A 15,655-nucleotide genomic window follows, 5' to 3' on the forward strand; every position below is an offset into this window, starting at 1 on the left:
TGATCTCTTTATCCTCATATTTAGCTTTTTCTTAAAAAATAAAAGCATACAAAAGTGGGAAAGAGCCATAAAGCATTGGGAAGATTTTTCCTAAGCACAAAAGCATCTAAAAAGTGGAAAAGGCCAATTTTGTATGAGGAAACATTATTCACCCAAAAGATTTTTCCCAAATTGAACTAATGAGGAATTTGGGAAATCTTCATAGCCTTCACTTTCCTATATATTGGAGGCTTGGCCATTGAAAAAATGATGGGAATTCGTGTATTGTCATGCTGTTGAGATCTATCTTGAGAGGGAGAGTTTTGGAGCTACAAGTTAGGGGAGGTGTTGTTGCAACTACATCTAATTGTTGTAACTTCCCTCCAGCTCCTTTATTCATATAGATTAGTTTTTCTTCCTTCCATATGTTTCTATTCATTCTTTACTTCTTCTATTTAACTAATGGATGTATGGAATTTTGGTTTGTATTTATTTATTCAATAATATTTATATGTTTCTGATAGTTTCGATTATCAATATATTATGCTGTGAAGGTTGCTTTGTTCTCTCTCTTATGTGTAGGACCAAGCTTTGGAGCTAGCTAGGAGTGCTTCCTAACTATACTAAAAACTCCAAGAAGACCTGCATGCGAGGACTCACAAGAATTCATTCTCTTTTTCTTAATCTATACTCTACATCTTGATCTACTAAGAATCCTAAGCCTTAGAACAACCTTTCTCTTAATTGGTTTGTCCTAGGTTTCTGAGATAAAATGAGAGGGTTTTATTTTCATCTAATTGTACAATAACTCCTACAAAAAAATGATATTTAGAAACTTTAATATATTTCACTATGTAAATGAACTTAGTAAAATGAATCCATAGAGGGGGTTATAAATGGAAATAAGTGGATTTAACCATGGATGAACAATTGGGTGTAGAATTGGATGTTAAACTAGCCATCAAAACAAGATGCAAACAATGACACAAAAAGGGTTTTAAAGTAAAATTAAAAAATGGTGCAACACTAGACACAAAGAAGGGAACAAAATAGGGCATATGAAAGGATACCTGGGCGCAAACAAGGATGCAAAAATGGACACCAAAATGATGATTCAAAGAATGGTGTAAAATTAGGATGAAAAAAGGATGTAAGAAAAGACACAAAACAAGATGCAAAATCGAACTAAAAAAGGTTGAAACCAAGGATATCAAAAATGATGCATAACTAGATGAAAATTCAAACTAAAATGTAGGTGCAAAATGAGATGCAAATGTGGACACAAAATGTGGCAGAAAAAAGGATGCAAATTTGGCAGCCAATAAGGATGAAAAACTAGATACCAAAAAAGATGCAAATTTGGACATAAAAAATGGTGCAAAATTCGACACAAAAGAAGAAAAAATGGTGCAAAAATGGGCATAAAAATGGCTCAAATTTGGATGAAAATTGAGATGCAACATTGGATGTAAAATGAGGTACAACAAATCATTCAAAACTTGGTGCAAAAACAAATGCAAAAGTAGACGAAAAAATGGCTCAAAATTGAACGTAACAATAGACACAAAATGTGATGCAAAGGTGGATGAAACATATGGTTCAACATAGGATGCAAATTTAGATGCTCAAAAGGATGCAAAATTGGATGCAAGAAATGGTGTTAAAAATGATGCTAAATTGGATGCAACAAATGATGCAAAATTAAATGAAAAATATGGTGGAGATAAATAAAACACAAAAGTGGATGAAAAAAATGGTGCAAAAATGCATGCAAAATTTGGCACTAAATCAGATTCAACATATGGTGCAAAATTGGATGGAAAATATGGTGTAAAAAAAGGCATAAAAACTGGCACAAAAATAGATGTAAAAATAAGTACAAAATTAGAAGCAAAAAGTGGCATAAGACCAGATGCAAAAATTGGCACAAATTGGATGTAAAAAAAGGCACTAAATCAAATGCCAAAGATGGTGTAAAAATCGATGCAAATTATGACACAAAACTAGAAGCAAAGAATGCCACACAAGAGGAAGCAAAAATTGATGCAAAAATAGATGCAAAAAATGGCACAAAACTAGAAGCAAAACCTATTGTAAAACCAAATGAAAATCTTGGTGCAAAATATGATGCAAAAAATGATGGAAAATTTGGCATAAAAAGGATGCAAAATTTGGTGCAAAAAAGGATGCTTTAAAAATTGTACAATAGAGCCATATTTAGCACCAGGTTGCTCATCCCAATTGAGAAAAAAATGCACTAAAATCTTGTCCTAAATCTGGCGCAAATTGGCTGTTTAGTTGTAGTGATTGAATCAGTAATTAAACATTTGCATCTTAGTTTTCTCCATTTTGAAAATTAAGAGTGGTGAAAAGAAAAATTTTGCATCGGCATTTAGGGTTTTGTGTGTGCATTAGCATAGGAACCGTTGCATTGGAAAGAGAATTGCATCATGCATCTTGTTTGCTGCATCTTGATTGTTTCTTCCCTTCCTTAGCTAGATTTTCATTGAAAGAGAAAGGATTTCTATTTGCTCATGCTAGATTTGAATTTTAGGATATTTAAGTGAAATTTGTGTTGAGCCCTAAAACTGAAACCTAATTAAAGATAAATTGCAAAATTTATTGAATCAACCTAAGGAGAATTTTTAACATTAACACAAACATTTAGATGTCTAGGTTAGAGACGTGTTCCACATAATTAAATGTAGGAGTTGTCGTCGTTTGCCACCGTTGCATCCTGGGGGTGAAATCTAATTCCACGTATGTAAGTGTATAGGAACGTACTCCATGTACCTTCGGGTATATTGGTGGCATTCCACACACGTAAAGTATATGGGAATGCTCTTATTGACTGATTAGCATTATACAACACTACTACAGACTCCACTCCCATGCACAATCACGTATTTTTTGGGAGTCCCCTATAGGTTTCTATCCATCCATATGTAATCGAGTCGTCCGCCTTGTACACTGTGATACACCAGACACAACATTCAGGGAGATTTCCTGCATGTACATTAAGTCCTTGGTTCTCCAAGGTGTATATTACAATTCATGGTTGCTTGTTAAACCTTTTTCCTAGTTTACCCTTTGTTTTATTTTGTGTTTTTAATTTCTAAACTCAACTAATTGACCGCGTAACAGCACCCTCCTCGTGGAACAACTCCTTAGTCGATCTTAGGTTGCGACTAATGGAAATAGTTCAGGAGTCTACTAATAAAGTGAAGCCCTCTGACAAGAATCCTGGTCCTTTTCCTTCTTTTGGAAATATTGGTACTCCATATATGGAAACGTTGTCCCTCCCCAAATTTACCATTGGTTTTCCAGTTCGGTTATTTTCGACCCCTATGGTTCTAAATGTCCAAATTACTTCTCAACCGAGTTCTCCTCCACTTGAACAACATTAGCCTTATGTTGATCCTAAAGTTGAACCTTTTCCTTCTTCACCTATTGTTTCTTCATCCCTTTCATCCTCTTCTCCTAATGAAAGTATTGATTCTAATAACCAGGAAGGTAAGAAGAAGAAGAAAAGGACAAAGAAGAAGAAACAAAATAAGCAAGGGGGCAACCAAGAAACCATTGCTATGGACACAACTAGTATGGAAAATCTTCCAATCAACCATGTAAATTTAAATTCTCTTGATTTTTATGTAAGGGTGACCACCTTCTTAGAGATTGTCCTAGTATTCCTAATGTATTAAAAGTGTGGTCCACAGGCTCACATTGGCCTTTGTCATCAGCTTCTACAGATCATGCTGGTGACAAACCCTCAACTAATGATAATAAGATACATGGGAAAAAGGGTAAAGTCAAATTTCCCTATAAGTTATGTGAAGGGAATCCTATTCACCTATTTCCTTATATGGATGAAGCCTCAAAATTATTGGAAAACATTACAACTTCTCAGCCATGACATCCAACTAGTTACTGGAAGCTTTCTCTCAATCCTCCACTAGTTGATGAACTGATTAATTATAATCCATCTCCAATAAATCCCAGTCTCTCTAAACGTGAATCCCATGAGTCTGTTTTAGAAAATGGTTGACTCAATTCCACCTTCAGTTGATCGTACATTTCCCGTAGAGATTGAAGTTCATAACGCTCAGAAACTTCTTGTTTCCTTAGATTCCAATAAACTGGGGGGAAATACTCTCGTTCCCATGATACAGGGGGACAATCGTCACATTCCCATAACAAAAGGAGGAAGTTCTCATGTTTCCACGACACTCCCTCCAAGTAGTATGGTCACTTCCTTCAATTGGAGTCGATTGACATGACATTGTCTTCCTCCTTATGTGCCCTTCCAGATCATGGTACATGATTATAATATGACCATACCTGGAAATATCATAGATGAAGGTGCATCTGTTAGTATTTTGTCCTCAACTACTTGGCAAGCTTTCAATTGCCTACAGCTTGTGCCCATTACCCAAAATTTGTTTCCTTTTAACAGAGGAACCGGTCAACTGTTAGGGATCCTTCCTACGTTTCCTACTACTTTGGGAGGAAAGATTGTTTATATCGATGTGATGGTAGTCCAAGGCCCTTTGGATTTTAATTTACTCCTTGGGCATGACTATGTTTATGTCATGGGATCTATTGCCTCTTCACATTTTTGTATGATGTGTTTTCTGCATGAAGGAAGAATCATGGCTATCGACCAAATTTCATTTGTTGGTCCTAATTTGACTCCCAATAAGCCATATTCCCTAAATGGTCCTTATATGCAAGTGGTATCTTCCCCGCCATAGGTTAATCATGTGTAAACCTATCCCATTCACGTACCTACTGCTGAAGATAAGCCTTTCACTATTTTCTCAACTTCTTTCGACCTAGATCCGGTAGGTGATATGGTGAATAATTTACTAGGGGAATTTGAGTCTGATCTTTCCATTGGATCCTTTGATCCCTTCTAGAGTGTTGTTCTCCCATATGATGAGAACCTATTGGAAGTCATGTTCTCTTGGAGGCCATGATTTGATGCTAGAGCAGAGTTCCTTTTCTTGTGTCAAGCTCGTTAAAAAATGAAACAAGGTGTCGGAGCAGAGTTTCTTTTCTTGTGTCAAGATCGTTAAAAAGTGAAACAAGGTGTGAGAGAAAAGTTCCTTTTCGTGTGTCAAGCTGGTTAAACAATGAAACAAGGTGCTCTGGAGAAGAGTTCCTTTTCTTGTGTCAAGCTCCTTAAAAAATTAAACAAGGTCCTTGGAGTAGAGTTCCTTTTCTTGTGTCAAACTCCCTAAAAAATGAAGTAAGGTCTTCAGAGCAGAGTTCCTTGTCTTGTCTCAAGCTTGTTAAAAAATGAAACAAGGTCCTAGAGAAGAGTTCCTTTTCTTGTGTCAAGCTCCTTAAAACATGAAACAAGGTCTTGGAGCAGAGTTCATTTTCTTGTGTCAATCTTGTTAAAAAATGAAACAATCTCTTAAGAGGATAGTTATTTTACTATGTCAACCTCATTAAAAAATGAAATAGGTCCCTATGAGAAAAGTTATTTTCCTGTGTCAAGCTCATTAAAAAACTGAAACAAATCCCCTTTCAATTAGAGTCTTTGATTAGATCTTATAAATTCCCAGTCACGTATTTCACTTGATCTCATAAATGAACCTTCATTCCATCCACCTGTTAGTACCCAATAGTCTATTTAGGTGATGATATGAAGTTTGGTGGGAATGTACCTCGAATTGAGTCATTATGCTGGGGGCATGCAAACTTATTTCAAGCATACTTTTTCCTTCAAGCTTGTGTAAAAATGAAACCAATTTCGAGCATAGTTTCCCATTTTTCAAGCTTCTGTAAAAATGAAACCATTCCCATTTTACTCCTTGTAATTTCCATTTTTATTAGCCTATTTATGCCAAATGAGCCTTGGTTTTCTCATTCCATTGCCACCATCTATTTGGTTGATCATATTCTTTCACTTGGTTTTTTACCCTTTCTTGAGGAACCGCTACGATGAGTGGTCTTATTAGCCAACCTCTTGACCTTTGTGTGTTTTGAGAAGTTCCATAATTAATGGACCCAATTGCTACCATTTATACCACTCATTCCTCCATGAGGAGTCCTCTTTTAGCTCTTTTTATACTCCCAAAATATGAAATATTTCCGAGCACTCGTCTTTTCGAACTCGTAAAAGTAAATCAAAATACGTCTACTTAGTATAAGTTTAACCATTTTCCAGACTGAGATATACTAACTACAAAAAATGAATACCTTAGTCGAACATGGCTAAGAGGTTCTCTTAGGTATTGTTTTCTACCTTTTTGGACCTAAGGGACTACCTATGAAAAGGGACATTTGGAGTTTTCTTTTTCACCTTTTTTTCAAACTCTCTAAACATGAAAAATATGTCAAGTTTTACCTTCACTGGACTCGTTAAAACATAAAACAATGATGGGCTTGTTGAACATGACAAGGCAAAACCACTCCTTCTCACTGCTCATTAAATACACGTGGAGAGATTCATCTGAAGGATGGACTTACCAATCAAGCATATGTTATCCTCCTCAATCTTGTTAAAAAATAAATAGGTATTGACCAGTATGGTTGGGGAAATTGGGAAAACAAGGGATTCCATTTTCCTAATGGCAACGAGTTTCTCTTGAACACAACACTCTTCCACTTCACCTTTGTGGATGTTAGGTTGGGTTATGTGCTTGCCTTTTGGTTATCATACCATTTTCAGAGCCTCCATCTCAGTTTTGGGTCAATGTTGCCAACTCCATTCATTGTTGCTAGCGTGTTCAAGAGAATTCATTCAGTTGATCTGTTTTACAATACTCTTAAGCCTTCATTTCACGTTTTCCTTTCCTAATCCAGTTCCATATCCACATCATTTTGATCATTATGTCTCAATCATCATACTCGTTTCGTGTCATTGATGGGGGATACATCAAGGCCTTCCTACGATGGGTCACTTCTAGTTGACATCATCACATCATCCAAGAAGTTGACTTAGAAACACCCTTTGGTACCTTGGTGCTTGCATACATAAATGGCAAGTTTCCTCACTCTCGACGATAGGTTTACATCAATGGTTGTCGACCAAAATATTTTGTGTGGTGTTCGACACCATCTCATTTATTCATGCCATACGAATTTTACTATGGTACCTTGAGAGCCATTAACATCATTGGTGGTTTCTCTCACATTTGTTAATGGCTTACATCACTGGTTGGTAATCAGATGGTGTCTACCATGTTCAAATCCAACTCATTATTTCACATGGTTAGACTTTGATCCGGATTTAAATAGGAACGCAAAAAAATACAAAGATAACCATATACACAAAGATGCAGTGGAAATAATACTTCATTTCATTAATGGAAAATACTGAAATATGCTTACAACCAGAAATGGAAATAAACTAGCTAGGGCGATGGTAGCTTATCTCTGAGAAGAGATGTGGCGGATACATGCCTCTAAACTGTGTTACAATGAGGCTCGAAGGCCTATTTATTGTTGAGAAACAATGGAAAACCTTTCACATCCCAAAACCTAACCTTAGAAGATGAAACGCCAAATTGTGGGCCCCGTTTGGGTAAATTGGTACATCAATTTCCCAGGGTTGTAACTTTGGCATACGATCTCCGTTTGACGTGTACAATAGCTCGTTAGAAAGATCTATCCGAGAACTACCACTTTGGGAGGCAACATCCGTCCATGGACCCATGTTGGCCTGGATTTCCCAAAAAATGTCGTTTAGGGCCTCAAAATAGCTCCGGAAGTTCAGGACCCGAAAAACTGCTAAAAATAGTAAACTGTGCTACAATTTAGGAAACTAAAAAAGCTGAAAGAGATAGTTGTGGGGATCCAAATGGGATAGGTGGGTGGAAACCAACATCCACCTAGATCATTCCTCCCCCCTTAGGAAGCAATGGTCCCCATTGTATTGAGTTCCTCCCTGAGATGAGGAAGCTTCTACTGAGCTGGGTCTATGGTGAACAGTTCTGCAATCTCTGATGTGTCCAGAAATGGTGGAAAGCATGGTCGACAATGGTCCACATTGAACACTCGGTGCAAGTGAAGGAATGGAGGAATGCTATGCTTCAAAGCATTGTTTCCCATAGCCTTGGTACTGGTGTAAGGACCATGTCGGAGTAGTCTGAGTTTCTGATGGGTTCTGATAATGCATTTTCTTTGCAGATGTAACCAAACTTTGTCACCCACCTGAAACTTGTATGGTACCCCTATGGGTGAGGAGAAGTTGTTCTTGCGTTCTGTCATGACTCTATCCCTTTGCTGCTGCTACTGCTGCGTGGAGGAACCCTTTGCGGGGGTCATGGATGTAGCAACAATCTTCCCCTTACTTTGGGAGTGAACCAAACAGAAAATAAATTTCCTAGTCTATGATATGAGCTTCCTGCCTTTCTTGGCAGTGATCAAAGAGGTGGCAGTAGGTGGGGCTACCTCCGGTATCTTGTATAATGAATTATCCAAAGAAATAATGACAGTGCAAGGCCTTGACTCATACACAGCATGTCGCCTCCACAATTATGGCTGGCCTAATAGTACATCACAAACATCCAGAGGTGTAACATCACACAATACCTCGTCTGTGAAGGGCTCGATGCTGTAGGGAAGGTGGCACTGCTGGCGAACTTTGAGATCTCGTCCTTCGTGAAGCCACCCAATACTGTACGGTTGCGGGTGTGGTGTAGTCGGTAGGCCCAACTGCTTCACGACCTTTGCTGAAACGAGGTTCTTTTGGCTGCCACTGTCGACAATGAATTGCAACGGCGAACCCTTCACCCACATTTGTGAGTGGAAAAGGCGCTCCCCCTCCTTTGGGTCTTCAGGTTCATTCTTCTGGATCTTGGTGGTGGCAACAGTGGCACTGGGATCCACATCAATGATCTACTTCCCTTTGCCATTCCCCTTGTCGGGTTCTGGTTCAGGGTCAGAACATGCATCTGATTCGGAAGCCTTCAACTCGGCCACCAGCGACTGCTTGGTCCGGCACTCATTTGTGTTATGAGTGGGACTCTTGTGGAACTCACACCACTTTCCTGTGTCCTTCTTCGACTTCATGGTGTTGTTATTTTCTTGTGGCTTTGACGGGTTGTCTTGGGTCACCCCGCCTTGGCTTTGTCCTTTAGGCTTCGGATTTGCAGATCCAAAGTCTCGCTTCTTCTGTTTGAACTTTTGCTCGATTTTGACAGCGTATCGGTATGCTGTGCCAAGTGAGGAGATGTTCAAGAACTCCATCTCTTCCTGGATGTATCTGTGTAGGCAGCCACGGTATTTGAGTACCAGATGTAGCTCAGAATATTTGATACCCAATTGTGTGCGAAGGGTATGAAAAATTTTTGTGAACTCCGGCACATCTTGGTCTCGTCCCTGCCGCAGTGTGGTCCATTTGATGTATTTGTCCTCATAGATTTTAACAGGGTAGTACTGCTCCTTGATGGCATCCTGGAAGTCATTCCAAGTGGGTGCGGCTGAAAATAGTGAGCCTGTACTTTGATCCTTCTGCTCGCAGTAGGTTTCCCACCAGTCCTTGACGTGGGGGGCTGCTTTGAGAAGAGTGAAAACAATCTTTTCTCGACTTGAAAATTCATGAATAGAAAAATAACCCTCTAGAAAATTTAACCATTTATCTACGGCATCTACATCTATCTGACCCTCGAATATGGGGATTTCAAAATTAACTTGTACCTTAAAGGACGTGGCATTTCCAGAGTAGCTGCTGGAAGCCGATGCGTCACTTTTGGGTAGCCACTGAAGGATCTGGGCAAAGCTGTCCATCATCGCTTTCCATTGTTCCTCGAGGGCTTCTTCGAGCAAGATTTTGATAGGATCTCCTGCTCCCTCGTCTTTCTTCTCATCCGCCATGGGAGGCCGTCGGGATTTGCGAGGCTGGTCTTGCAAAGGTTCGACCAGTTCAAGCCCTAACTCTTTATATCCCGACCTCGTTGGGGACATACAAAGAAAAACAGAGAAAAAGCAGACCGCTCTAATACCACTGATCCGGATTTAAACAGGAACGCGACAAAATACAGAGATAACCATATACACAAAGATGCAGCAGAAATAATACTTCATTTCATTAACGGAAAATATTGAAATATGCTTACAACCAGAAATGGAAATAAACCAGCTAGGGCGATGGTAGCTTATCTTTGAGAAGAGATGTGGCGGCTACATGCCTCTGAACTGTGTTACAATGAGGCTCGAAGGCCTATTTATTGTTGAGAAACAATGGAAAACCTTTCACATCTCGAAACCTAACCCTAGAATATGAAACGCCAAATTGTGGGCCCCGTTTGGGTAAATTGGTACATCAATTTCCTGGGGTTGTAACTTTGGCATATGATCTCCGTTTCACGCGTACAATAGCTTGTTAGAAATATCTATCCGAGCACTACCACTTTGGGAAGCAACATGGTTCCATGGACCCATGTTTCCATGGACCCATGTTGCCCTAGATTTCCCAAAAAACATCGTTTAGGGCCTCAAAACGGCTCCGGAAGTTCAGGACCCGAAAAAACTGCTAAAAATAGTAAACTGTGCTACAATTTAGGAAACTGAAAAAGCTGAAAGAGATAGTCGTGGGGATCCAAATGCTATAGGTGGGTGGCCACCAACATCAACCTGGATCAGACTTGTACTTTGATTGGTCATGTGAATGAGATAGGAGACCTCAGATCTAGTTTCATCCATTCGGGTTGTGATTTCAGGATTATACATAGATCAAAATGTATGATGTCCATGGTCATATTGACACTCATCTAGTTATGTTAGCTTATGAGCTGAGTATGGGTATGCCTGCCCCAACATACAAAGATGTCATGTTGTAAATGTATTGTAACAAATGAAGCTCATAGGTTGTCCTTGATCCCTACTTGTCACAAAGTAAAGCACTTCAATCATCAATCATCATCTCTGACTTTGCGCTTTAGGGGGCATTCCGTTATAGGCCATTTTGTCACATCTGATCAGTAAGCCTTCTAATGGAATCAATCAACATCCTATTCCCCCTTGTCACCATCTTCCACAAAGCCCTAATCATGTACCTTTAATTTCCGAGAATTTGAGCCCTAAACTACATCATCTAAGCTAGTTTGAGGACCAATGCTACCTGTAAGCCTACTGGGTGCATTCACCAGCAGGTGTCTCCATTGTGGCTTGTGGTGGTCACCAATAGGTTGCTCCCCTTTGCGCCTACGTTAGTTCTAGAAATCTAGGAGAATGATTGAGATTCTGGAAGCTTAACCTTCTAGGAGTTTCCAGAAGTTGTTAGAATTACTCACTTTGGATAAATCATTCAGATCCCATCCATCACTACATTGGAGTTTTCACTACTTATCCTTTGATCCTATCCCTTAATCAATGGTGGATGTATTACCCTATAATGGTAATTGGATAAGGGATCCTAACTTAACTTTATTATCTATATATTTCTAGCATGCTATGTGGTTGAGGGTTGGCCTTTGGAGAATAATTCTGATCTTATGTTGTTGTAGTGAGTGGTCATCATTCCATGCATTTAGGGTGATTGGAGGTGTATATTGTGACAATGAAAGGATAAGTCCACAACTTGGAGGAGCTCTTCTACAAGATCAACTTCCATTTATATTAATGCAATGAATTCACTGTTTTCCTATATATGATGTTGTTTCATATATTTCAATACCATTTTGATCTATTGAATGAAGTACTTATATGATATTGCATACATCTCGCAATTTCTTGGCTTATGTTATCTGATTGTGCATGTTCTAATTTTGGCAATCAAAGCTGGAATTGGGGCTTCCAAGCTAAAGAAGGAGCGAAGCATGCGAAGGATTCTAGGTAGGCCTCACTCCATTATCTATTTACTTTAAGGAAAAAAATTGGGTTCCTTGTTTCTCTGTTGTTCTAGGTTAGCCACCGACCTAGGGGAGATACTTTTGTCTACAATTGTAGATCCTGTATAACAATATGCATAGATCGATATAAGCTAGTGAAAACCATGGTTATTTTATAATTATGTATGAAATGTAAATATTTCATGTATTTTGATTATAAATTAAAATTGGGCCTTGTTAAGGGACACAGATTCCAGAGCTTGAGAAGGGTTAGTTTCTTGGGATATTTGCAGTTTCCTTGCAATAAGAAATCTAAACAACTTTATAAAAACCACTGAAGGCTGGTTGGTGCACTTTAAGTGGATTGCCACTTTTGAATTAATAGAGTTGAAGAAAAAGGATGAGGTCCACACTTGCTTGGAAAATTTGACAAGGAAGATAAGGACAAAAATTTATGAGCAATGAACTACACTGGTAGTAGGGACAATGAAAGTCAACGAAGGAGGAAAAATACAGAGGGACAAACTATTTGACCACAATCAAAGAAAAATACCACTGTGGACAAGGAACCAAGGAGATACCACACAAGGGAAGTATAAAATTCAATATCAGAGTAAAAATTTGTGCATATCCCTAGTCTGCAGGCAAAGGAAGAAGTTGATAAGAGAGGAGGAGTCATGTGCATTGACAACTCTCAGAGAAGATACATATATTTAGGTTCAACAATAGGAGTATAAAATACTTTTTCTTTAGTGAGCTTTGGATTCCCTTCATAGGGTCGAACCATTGTATACATGTCATCAGGGTGGAGGTGAGGCCTTTGGATCCCCTGGAATTTATTAGTAATTGAACAACTGAAGGGTGTAGTCAGAAAGCCTCTAGACTCCTTGTGCTTTTGTTGATTGCTAAATAGCTGGTGGGTGGAGTTGGGAGAACCTTTGGAGTCCCTGTTTCAATTAGCATTTGGAGTTTGATTCCTTGAGAAAAAACCACCATAGTCTTTGGAATATGGCTCATGCGTGATAGCTACAAGTAAGGAATGGATGTAACTCTTCTATGGTTGGGTGGAGAGTTGTTTTCCCTAACTCGGTTTCCCAAATTCAATTCAAGATAAGTATTCCTATATGTATTCCTTTCCATTAAGTTTAGTAGGGCTATTAAATTAATTTTTATTATTTCATGAAGGGTTCTTTGCTCCCTTGTAGTTACGGGAATGATTTTTTGCTAAAATTCCACATAAATATATGAATAAATGGTTCCTTACATTAATGGTTTTGCACTAACATTTTGTTAGCAAGGAAATACATATACATTTTTATTATTAATGTATGCACATGTTTAATATAATTGTGCAATGAATGTGAGTAAGCACTCAGAAAGTATAACAATCTAGGTTCATTCAATTGAATGTGGAACTTAATTGTTGAGTTGAAACAATGATGATCTAAAACCATAATGGGCCTATATAAGAAGGCGTGTGTTGTTCTCACAACACTAGTAAAATTCATTGAAATATCTGGTATAATGAGATGCATATATCTCAGTGAAATGAATATAAGAGTGCATGTGGTCACAATGGAAGAAGGAGAATCCATAAAAATGAAAGAAAAATATATGCAAATAAATATCATTGATTTATGCGTTGAGGTTTGGGCTTAATGCCTGTGTCTCTTAACCATGATTCTATGTGTAGTTAAACAATGATGCTAATAGCATACCACCAAAACATATTGACCCTATAATGTCAAATATCCCATAGGCCTATGCACAGGTGAACAACACACACACACACACACACACACACACACACACACACACACACACACACATATATATGGGTGTATGTATTATATAACATGTATTATATATGTGTGCGTGTGTGTGTGTATAATACATACATACATACATACATACATATGTCGTGGTACAGAGACTTAAGTCAGAATTCATTGTGCCAAATGGGGGGATTAGCTCTAAGGATCAAGACTTTAGACCATGTCCCATAGATGTGGGTGGAGGTGTGGGCTCAATAGATGACATAGATCTGTAGGAGTAATCAACAATACAATACATCGCAAGGCCTCCCTCCTTGTGACATCTGCAAGGGAGGGGGCAGGCCCCACTTGAATCAGGGCCATTAGGTGGCCTCCGTGAGATCAAAGGCCAGTAATTCGACAGTACCCTCCCACCCCCCATGATGTCAGCAGGGGGGAGGAAGGTGTCTCACATGGCATAATATGTTTCAGGAATTGGAGGACCATCAAATTGCACTCTCGAAATCTCTAGTGGAACCATTATCACAAAGGTGGCACGATAAATACTCATTGTTGATTGAAAGTTGACATGGTCCATCAAATGCTAGATGACAGGGGCTATATATATCGATGTTCATATTTATGTGTAGAGGGGAATGTAGGTGTGTGGAATAAAGGTGTGTTATGTAATTGAGTGACATGGAAGGGTAGAGATAAGCCATTTGGGGACCACGTGGCTTGAAAGGAGAAAGGCCACTTTTAAAATCAATAAAACTTTAAAAGATCATAATATATGAACCTAGATTCCAAATCAAACAAAATTTGTTTCATTGAAAAAATCTTGTTGAGATAATTATGACGAGGAATTCCAAATTGAGTTTCGGAAGCTCATAAAAAAGTAAAAAAAAAAAAAATTACACCATTTCTCTAACTGTGCCAGGGAATTTTGGTTATAATAGTGAACACACCCCCTAGGGTAAAGAGGTGTGTTTTTCAAAGCTTTTGTTTGTTAGAGGTTGTGAATGGGATACCTTAGAAATAAGACCCTATAATTTTTTTCTCTTCTTGAATTTGAAAAAATTGGAAATATATAACACTTAAGGGATTAGGGGGCAAAGAATGGGATATTAGTGCTTGCAAGGTTGAGTGGCTACAAGGAATAGGTGGATTGGTTCAATATATTGTGAAAGATTCTTGTTATAGGATAATTGGGATAAATAAGGAATTCTATGTATTGAGTGCGTTATGGAAGTCAATGAACTAAATCTCACTTATGATGCCCTTATGGAGTAGATAATATTCATAAATATAAATATTGGGATAGATTTACATACTTAACTTGTGTACTTGAAATTCCTATGAGTGAGTTAGCTTTTGTATATTTATGGTAATGGTATGAATTTTTTCCTTTGATTATTGCTATAAGTATATAGTAGAATGGAGGCATTGGAGGCATCCCAAGGAAATGAAAGTAATTATAAAAGCTTTGTGTTTAGGAAAGTTTGCAACGAAGAGGACAAAATTATAAATATAACTGGAGCATGGATACCAAGTCCCATTATTGGAAAGAAACAACATCAAGGATGGTGTTACACCAAGGGGATGGGTATTGTAAGGTCCCCAACCTTGAAACTTGGATTGTATTTGATTGATTTATGTATCTGGTATAACTATGTGGTTATCATATTAGGAAAAAATACATGTGAGATTATATAAAATGATTAGATTTGTAAATGACATAAATATTTAATATGAATCCCTAGTGCAAAGCTTAAAGCCAACACTCAAAAGGTAGATAAAGAGATTTTGAATTTGATCATCCCTTTGACTTTAAAAGCCAAGTATTTCCCATGAATGTTCAAGGTGATGTTTTAAGTCTAGATATTTTTAGTGAGATTAAGGATATTTTAATTAAAGTGGATCATGAGGTGGGTATCATATACTTTAACCCTATCTTCCCTAAGCCTGTAAGCCCTTTTTTGAAATTGGCTTAATGTCATTTGTATTCCATTTTTTGGTTATCCTTTGATAAGGGGGTGATGAAGAATTGTTATTTCTTTGAGGGAATTTTCCTTAAAGGGGCCTTGTTGGTCCTTAAGAAACCAATTTCTTGGCTGTAAGGAAATTGTGCTTAAGACA

This window comes from Pinus tabuliformis, chromosome 6 (assembly GCF_031772625.1).
Source record: "Pinus tabuliformis cultivar Carrire ecotype Pingquan chromosome 6, CPIR1, whole genome shotgun sequence".
Taxonomy (NCBI): Eukaryota; Viridiplantae; Streptophyta; class Pinopsida; order Pinales; family Pinaceae; genus Pinus; species Pinus tabuliformis.